Below are 10060 nucleotides of genomic sequence, written 5' to 3'. Positions count from 1 at the left end.
TTCTATTTGGGCTTACACTTGCTCCCTGACAACTCAGATAAGATAAAGTCAAAATCGAGTAAGAACAAGGAAGTACGCTACCAGCAGGAGGCGAATAGGGTGGCTGGCGTTTTTACAGCATTTTGACGTGTTTTGGGTGTTATCAGAGCACGGAGGCCTAACCAAAAGAAATCTATATATTTTGTATCGATTTGTAAGCAACTTCGTTAGAAATGCGACACTTTTAAAAATCTTTTTGCTGATCGTTCGCGCTGAGATTCACAGAGGAAATTTCGGTTGCTTATGTTGTGATGAACTGGGGCAGAGAAAAAACGTTTCAACACTTCTAATGATTGAAGAAAATTCCTGGCAGTTAATAAGCAACTTAAGCAGTAGCCCATTTATCCGCAGCGCACAACTCCTATAGATTTCTGTAACGGGATTTTTTCAGACCTATTTGATTTTTAGCTTGAAATTCCCACAAATTCAGTCTCCCACAGGAATCTTACTAACCGGTCTCAAGCTTTGGATGTGAACTTGATTTTAACATTTTGCGGGAAATAGTATTCCCATGGGTATAGAAAAGTCTGTGAAGATGTCGTGACATCTCGGTGTTGGAGATGTACGCTCCAAGTAATGATGAGCTCCTGACTTAAGTAAGTAGTTGTGAAAGGAAAGCTCAAAAATATCCGGGCTTGAACGGGATTCGAACCCTTGATCCCTGCGGTGCCGATGAAGAGCTCTTCCGACTGAGCTATTAGGGCAACTGGTAATCCTCCCACTCACATCAAGTGAAGGAAACTCCAAAAACGAGAGAGATCCCCGGGTAAACATATTGTGAAAACACACACACACACACTCTTCCATCATGAGAAAAATTTCTCACATGCACCATTTTAGGCGTGATTCATTCGCCTTTCTTTCCGTGTTTTATCTTTTTTTCTATTTATCATTATTATTATTATAATTATTATGTAAATGTAACGCCTTAGCTCTGGCGGGTGTTACCCGACATTACACAAAAGGAGCGAGGCATAGTCAATGGCCAAAGCTCTTTTGTGTTATTCCTTCTCCCTCAGCTTTCCAACAGCTTCCTTAGAATTCTTGCTGTGCTTAACAAGGCTGTTTTGTTCAAAAAACCCGTTCTGATGGTAATCCCTAGCTTCTCAAGCTATGCATCCAACCTTTTGCTTACTACTCCGATTGCGCCAACAACTATCGGTACCACTTTCAGACGCCTGATCCCCCATAGTTTTCCAATTTCTCTCTTCAAGTCCTGATATTTCTCAATGTATTCACCTTTCTTTTCATACACTCTGTGACCCCGTGGTGAGGCTGTATACACAATAATTGCCTTGTTATTCTCCTTCTCAACAACAACGTCAGGTCGTCTGGCTTCGATAACATGGTCACACTGGATGGTCGTATCCCACAAGATATTACATCTTTCGTTTTCCACTACCCCTTCCGGTTGATGTTCATACCATTTCTCATTTCTATTCATGTCGTACTTACAACAGAATTTCCAGTGGACCAATCTGGCAATATGGTCGTGTTATCATCATCATCATCATCATCATTCTTATTATTATTATTATTATTATTATTATTATTATTATGATCCTTAAAGTCTAATTAATCAATTAATATGCTACCGAGTTAAAAGTTCCAAGAAGGATGATCTTCTGTTGCTCTGTTATTCTAATGTTGCCTGGGATCTTGCCGATGCAGTTTTCTGTTTCCTTCTTTTCAACCCCAAGAGCAGCAATGATCACTGGAGCAGTTGTTGTTTTCATTCCCCATGCTTTTTCGATTTCTATTTCAAGATCTTTATACTTCGAGAGCTTTCCTACTGTTGGCAAAGAGGTGTTCCTTTCTGTAGACATATCAATGAGCAGGCAGGTTCTGTCCTTCGTCTCTTTCATCAGCATGTGTGGTCTGTTTGCTTTTATCTGTTTTTCTGTATGGATTATGTCCCAGAGTATAGTCGCTGCTTTGTTTTTTCTCACTGTGGCTGGTTCATGTTCACAACTAACATGCAAGCACTTTAACAATTGCTTTGTGTGAAGATTCTAAAAAATCTCTCTGTCAGGAGAGAATATCTTTGACGTGGGACGTACTCCAGTCATGTCCAATATACACCAACGGATACGATTCGTAAATTCAGATAGTCCATTGGTACCAATGGTACGATTGGTACCAATAGAAAAGAATGTCATTCCAATGGTTCTGTTGGTGAATATGCATTTCATTAAGGAGACTGATTATTTTCCCAATTATGATGTTCCATTGGTACCAATCGTACCAATAGAAAATGATGTCATTCCAATGGTTCTACTGGTGAAATTATTTTCTCATGTTTTCTGGCTAGGTACAAGGCAATTCCGATGGTCCATTGGTACCAATCGTACCATTGGTACCAATAGAAAATGATGTTATTCCAATAGTTCTACTGGTGAAATTATTTTCTCATGTGATCTAGCTGGGTACAGGGCAACTCCGATGGTCCATTGGTACCAATGGTACCATTGTTACTACTAGAAAAGGATGTCATTCCAATGGTTCTATTGGTGCAAAACAAGTTCGCTTTTAGACCAAGTAATAGCACGCTATAATTATTATTTATATTCCTCGTTCTAAGAGCCAACCACGCAAAACAAGTTGGCCTTTACACCAAGTAAATTCACGCAATAATTATTATGAATACACCTCGTTCTATAAGCCAAGCACACAAAACAAGTCCGCTTTTACATCAAGTAAAAGCGCGCTATAATTATTGTGAATGTACCTCGTCCTATAAGCCAAGCACGCAAAACAAGTTGGCCTTTACACCAAGTAAATGCACGCAATAATTATTATGAATATTCCTCGTTCTATAAGCCAACCACACAAAACAAGTTTGCTGTTACATCAAGTAAAAGCACGCAATAATTATGATGAATATTCCTCGTTCTATAAGCCAACCACGCAAAACAAGTTCGCTTTTACACCCAGCCACACCACATGACAAAATGAGATGCATGTTCACCAGTAGAACCATTGGAATGACATCATTTTCTAGTGGTACCAATCGTACCATTGGTACCAATGGTCCATTGGAATTGCCCTGTACCCAGCCACACCACATGACAAAATGATCTAAGTGCCCTTAATGAGATGCATGTTCACCAGTAGAACCATTGGAATGACATCATTTTCTAGTGGTACCAATCGTACCATTGGTACCAATGGCCCATCGGAATTGCCCTGTACCCAGCCACACCACATGACAAAATGATCTAAGTGCCCTTAATGAGCTGCATGTTCACCAGTAGAACCATTGGAACGACATCACTTTCTAGTGGTACCAATCGTAGCAATGGAGACTCTTCTTATCAGTACTAACACCAACGGAGTCTATTTGTGAGTATTGGACAACCCTCCAGTCACAATGCACCCTGGCCTGAGACCACTATTACACCTTTTTTTTCTAGACAAACGTTATTGAAAGTGTTTTATAATGTACAGCCATATAAAAAGAGCTGTAAGTTTGACGAATTCTTATGTTTGGGCCCTGCTGTCATTTTGACATGTAGTCCATGAGCCAGACCACATACTGGCACCATGGTGAGGGACCGGATGTTACCGAGATTTATTAAAGAGCATGTCAACCAGAGGACCAGGCAGAAGTGATACATGCCATCTCACTGATTCCTACGGTTTTTACATAAATTTCTTTAAATACTACACTAAATAAGCGTAAAATTAAGGAATCTTAAACCTGAGCAATTCATCCAATTCCGTTGTGGCTGCACACGAGTGTAAATACGTCCTTCATGAGTTATATACGGGAGTTTCATGTAATTTGATTGATTACCTGTTAGTAAATGCAAGTTAATAACTGCCCATGTAAAATGGCATAGCAAACTATAGTATTTTTGAGGCCAAATATCTTTAGTGGCCAAGTGTCACAAAATTCTTTTTTTCTTTACTTCTTTGTTTCGTTAGATCGTAGTTTATTCCGTTCGTGTTAATAACTTAGTGTTAATTTCGTATCGTAGTCTACCGCAATTAGTATATTAGAGAATAGTTTGTTAGTTTATTTGTTTTATTGTCTCCATTGTGGAGAGGCTATTGTAACTATAGGTTTGAGGGTCATGTTTTAACAATAGGTTTGCCAATAAGCGTTGTGGATTGTCATGTATAGATATAAATGTAAGTAGCGGGTTGCAAACGGGGGTTGGAAAAAGTCAGTTGAGAAGAGGTTGGTGGAGCAGAAAGTTTCCAGTTGAGAAAGGAGCCGGAGCAGTCGGAAGAAGTTGAAGAAAGAAAGTTCCACTGCTATGAGTCAAAAACCAAGTCACGCCAAAGAGGTCGACAGACAGCCCCAGATTTATTTAAGAACACAAATATCGTCACGACAAGTGCACAATGACACAAGGCCTTAACCACACGTCTGGGCAAGCTAAGGCTTATGGACGTTAATGGTGAGCACGCAGTGTTTGATCCAAGAGGCGAAATATCCCACAAGAATTTCTTTAAAACGGTTCTGAATTATAAGTAAGAAATGGAAAACATTCGAGACCAGAGTAACTCAAACGATTTTATTTGCAGAACGGTTCCGTTATTATTACGTCAGTAGTCATACACCAACAAATACTTCAAACATTTTACTGAATTAACAGAGAACGCTTATCACAATGTGATATTTGCGAAAAACAGTTCTCTTTAAACAAACGAACCACACAATAAATAATCGTAGCAGTGATTACCTTAATCCAAAAACGAGTCTATGTTAAAAGCATTCTTGATAGAAGTGAGCATTGCCTTCGCGAGTAAGAAAGAGTTTTTCAAGACAATGTCCAGGTTTTACAATATTTCCCAGCTTAAATGTTTTGACTTTGTAAACAGTCCCGTTAGTACATTTCGAGTGGGATTGGTTGCTGAGGCACTTTTGCTCCGAGCAACTCCGAGTTGCTGCGAGCAGATATGAGTAGGTCCTTGTCAGAGTTGCTCTATGTCTATCGCCATAATAATTACAAAGCAATAGGCCTTTGACTTTGGAGGGTATATAAGCCGTAACCGGTTATTAATAGCCTCTCAATAACAAAATTAATTCGTCAATGAAATGTTTGTTTTCATTTTTTATTACACCATTGAACCAATTAAAAAATATTTATAATATTGAGCAATCACAGGTCATGCGGCCTTTGAAAAGCATCCATCAGGTAGGCACTGGGCCAAGTGACACGCCATTTAAAAGGCTGACGGTGCTTGGGGTTTGTTCTCGAGAGATCTTCCATTCTGCTTGTACGGGTGATATCGAAATGGCGCTACTGTCTGCTTCTTCTTTGGTTGGTAAGCCACCATGCATGGTTGAAAGCCAGGGTATCGAGGTTGTTGTGGGGAGGATTCAGTTTCTCTAGGGTGAAGACTAGGGTTTTGTGGTTCCAGGGAGCATCCAACCATTGGAAGTAGGGGCATGTGCGGCTCCGGCAGCTGAAATACATGCGTCCGGGGTTGTTGACAGTTTTGCAAGGTTTCAAAGAGCAAGGTTTATCGCAGTAACACAGCATCTTTAGCCATTTGGAGTGCTCTTTACCGATGTTTAATACAAGGTGTTCATACCATTGTTGGTCTACCGCTTGTAAGTAATTGAGTACTTCTTTGTGAATCGCAATGAAGGCACACGGGTACTCAGGGCATTTCACATATTTAAATCCATTGTCTGACTTCCTATGCTCCAACAATTCACAAACAACCGTGAAAAGGGCATGTCGCATCAACTTCCACCTGCGAGTCATCAGGGATCTACTACCCCATGAGCTCATCGATGGTGGCGGGTTCCTTTAGCTGCCACTGCTCCCCCTCTTGGTAGGTCTGCTCCGCGACATGCAGAGTGCCTGGGATTTCTTTTTTCTCCTCCTCTTTCATATCTACATCATTCTGCACTTTCGATTGCCATAGCATCAAAGGCTTCACACAGTGATTCAACTTCTTTCTTATCAACCTTGCGTGGTTTCTTTTTGTTGGTGCGAGGTTTTGAAGGCCGAGTGGGTTTTCGAGTAGGTGTAGACTGTTCACAGTCCCCTATTTTTCCGTTTGATCGTCGGGATCGAGCACAAACTTTCGCCATCTTTGTTTTTAAAAGCGAGCACGAACTGGGGAGAGCGATATAACTACCGAGTGGGTGGGAGGAGTGGAGGGGTTTTGGCAGGAAAAATTGGGAGACTGTCCGATCTTTACTGCGACTAGTGTTCAGCGAGTCCCGTTGCACCAGCAACGGCAATACCTGATTGGTCCATAACACAATGCATCTTACAATAAAAATACAGGCACGGCTCTCGAGTTTCGAAAATAATATGGCTTATCTAAAGAAAGAATCTTAAGAGTCTCAAGGTTTCGAAAGGCTATATTTAGGCGACTTGGTGGATTAGTCGTAAAAGAAGAACAGAAGGAAACGATTGCGCTTTTGCTGAAAGGCAAGGATGTATTGGCTGTCCTTCCTATAGGATTCGGAAGAGCCTGATCTACCAAAGCTTTGTACTTATCAAGCAATTGGAAAATGAAAGCACTTCTGGAAGAGATCGGCCCTCGTGTTTGGTTATTGTACCGTTACGAAGTATAGGAGAGGAACACATTAATTCTAATGATTTTGATTTGAGCGTTAAGGGTTTTGAGAAAACTGTGGATGTATTAAATGAGATGAAGAACAACAACTTTCAAGTCATTTACCCTTCCGCTGAGCAAGCTTTGTGGAGAGACTTCTTACGGTTGTTGCGGGATAAATTCACGGCGCTCAAGAGACAACTGTCGCTAATAGTTGTCGACGAAAGTCACACCGTTAAAACTTGGTTAAAGTAATTTTCATTTTTAATACCACTGTATGCAGAATCCCTCTTTTCATGCACGAAAGGTTGTGGAATAGCTATGTGAAGTAAATGGATATCCACACGTTTACGGCAAAAACTTGACAGCTTTTCGCTCAACATTCGAACGCAAGACCCACTGAGATTTCTCTTTTCGATGTAGTCAGGCGAGTTTGTTTACTATACAATTTGTGGAAATCTGAATTTTTTTAATCAATATTTATTCAAAATGTGAACGGACTTTGCCGCATCTTTCCGTAACTGAAAACGTTCCTTGACAGGAGATCCGCGGCGTGTTTAATTGTAAACTCAAAAATCTGGATCTCTAAATAGAGAAAATGAGGAAGTTGATCCATGGGATAAACTACGAGAGGAAGTTATCAGTGATCTAAACTCAGCTTTGGAAGGACAGTTGCAAGAAAATTTACGTTAGGGTTTGCTAAAGGATGATGCTAACCATGTGCTCACTGTTTACCGCAAAAAGCTACGACACTTATATTTGTAATATGTAAGGTGGTGGTACCACGACCTCAAAACTGATCCAGTGCACAAGAAGGTTATGCAAACAATACGTAGTTTTAAGGACCACGATGACATGGATTAAACAGAGGCTGTAGAAGCTGCTAGAAGTAAACGGAAGTACCTGCCGAACAGTCTGTTCGACCTAGAACATTTTCCTAACGACACGGAATTGACTAAAGATAACGACTTTTCTTATGAATCAAGGAAGAGAAAGTATTGCGAAAGTTGTTAGAATTAATCACATTAACATTACTTCCGCTGGGACTGACGCACTTGGATCAAGAGGACCTATAAGGATCGACCCTACTCGGCGGCTGCTCGGAGTTGTTCAGAGTTCCTGGGAGTTGGTCGAAGCAACTCTGTCGTTGCTAGTTGTTTCCACTACAGGAACCTACTCATATTTGTTCGGAGCTACTCGGAGGTTGCTCGGAGTTGCTTGGAGTTGTTCGGAGTTCCTCGGAGCAACTCTGTCGTTGCCAGTTGCTCCCCCTACAGGAACCTTTTCATATTTACTCGGAGCTGCTCGGTGCTGCTCGGAGTTTATCGGAGTTCCTCGGAAAAACTCTGTCGTTGATAGTTGCTTTCCCCTCGTAACAGGCACCTACTCGTATTTACTCGGAGCTGCTCGGACTTGTTCGGAGTTATTCGGAGCAACTCTGTCGTTACAAGCTGCTTCCAATACAGGGACTTAACGGTACTCATATTTGCTCGCAGCAACTCGGAGTTGCTCGGAGCAAAAGTGCCTCAGTAACCAATCCCACTACTAACGGGATTGTTTACAAAGTCAAAACATCCAAGGTAATCACTGCTAAGATTATGTATTGTGTGGTTCGTTTGTTTAAAGAGAACTGTTTTTCGCAAATATCACATTGTGATAAGCGTTTTCTGTTAATTCAGTAAAATGTTTGAAGTATTTGTTGGTGTATGTCTACTGACGTAATAATAACTGAACCGTTCTGCAAATAAAATCGTTTGAGTTACTCTGGTCTCGAATGTTTTCCATTTGTTACTTATAATTCAGAACCGTTTTAAAGAAAGTCTTGTGAGATATTTCGCCTCTTGGATCAAACACTGCGTGCTCACAATTAACGTCCATAATCCTTAGCTTGCCCAGACGTGTGGTTAAGGCCTTCTGTCATTGTGCACTTGACGTGACGATATTTGTGTTCTTAAATAAATCTGGGGCTGTTTGTCAGGTGACATGGTTTTATTTCAATTTGAAATGCTCTTCGATGATTATTCTACTTGTCTTCGAACAATTTGATGAAGATACTGGTGTCATGCATGTATTTTTCACAGTTCGTGAAATCAATGCTTGGTTTATTTTTCGCATCGCGCAGAATGCCGCGACACATCCAAGACTTAATTCCACAGTCAGCGCGAAAATTCAAATTCGATCTGGTTGCTCGACAGCTCAACAATTAAAAAAATGACCACAAAAAGGCCGAAGACGCATAGGTTTTTAGAGATTGCCTGCTTCGTACTTGTGTTTCGTGGTGGTTATCATACGGCTTTTGTAGATGAGATATTGATGGATTAAATGAGACAATTTTCAAGATCTTACGAATCGCGAATTCAGTCGTTTTTCTCCTCTGAATTTGGTCTATTTTAGGGAAAATACTGAAAGAGAAAAAATTTGGAGCTGGACTTTTCTCCCTTTTAAGTGTCCCTTTATAACGGTTATCATATGGCTTTGAAAATTTGTTGTTCAAGGAAGTTTCATGCCAAGTTTTAACGGAAAATGATGGTTACAAGCGGTTCAACTTTCGAACTCCCCAGCTGACCTTTTGCCTTCCTGCTCTTCGGAAAAAAGAAGAGAAATAGAACTAAACTTTTTTGAATTTCCCGGCCGAACATTAATATATGCTAAGCTCCGCCTCCGCAAACAATCGATGCTATCAGGCATTGTAATTGAGGTGCTAAACTGTATCATTTAAAAGTCTCACTTCAAGTAACGCTTTGCGTCAGTTGCAACAAACATTTCGATAAAGTTTCAATACGCGCGCATTCTTCACAGAACTCCGATATGCCGTCCGTGCAAGAAATGCAATGCGTTGATCGGGAGCTCTCTTTAGAGCTCATTGAATCCCCGATCAATCCCGCTTTACCCCAGGTTTAGTGCCTGTTTTCCGTTTGACTTTCGGGCCCGAAAAATGTACGGAGCTTTAAAGAAACAATAGACATAAATTCCAGTAAGATTTTAAACAACCCAACTGCATAGAGGTTGAAGTTGACCGCCATCTTGTCTCAAGTTTTTTCAGCAGACCTGCGCATATACTCTAGTAAAAACACCGCTTGACGGAACTGGCGAAAAACAGACAGTAAAAAACACTTCCGGTACCGTTTGTTTTTCATTGCCCGAGGTAACCGTTTCTTAATCGCGCATGATAATGGCTAACCGGGAGAAAATCTCATCCTCTGTAATACCGAGTTGAATGAAATAAAATTGACTGTTGTCTGTTCTCCGTTTCCTCTCCAAGGGACCCGATGGTTCTCTTATCGAAATTTTCTGCCGACTCTGATAAAAAAAAGGTCTAGCATGGAAGTCAGAAACCTCTTGCCCTTACCAATGTGTCATTGCCGAGAGGCACAAAACATAACGATTTATCAATCGCACTGACTACTACCGAAACAATGTGGAGAATTTGAGGTTGCAAAAGAGCCTTCGCTTCACTTTAGTTCAATAGCCATTTTCCTATTGAGTAATTTTT

This window comes from Montipora capricornis, chromosome 6 (assembly GCF_036669925.1).
Source record: "Montipora capricornis isolate CH-2021 chromosome 6, ASM3666992v2, whole genome shotgun sequence".
NCBI lineage: Eukaryota > Metazoa > Cnidaria > Anthozoa > Scleractinia > Acroporidae > Montipora > Montipora capricornis.
This window is presented reverse-complemented; position numbering follows the sequence as displayed.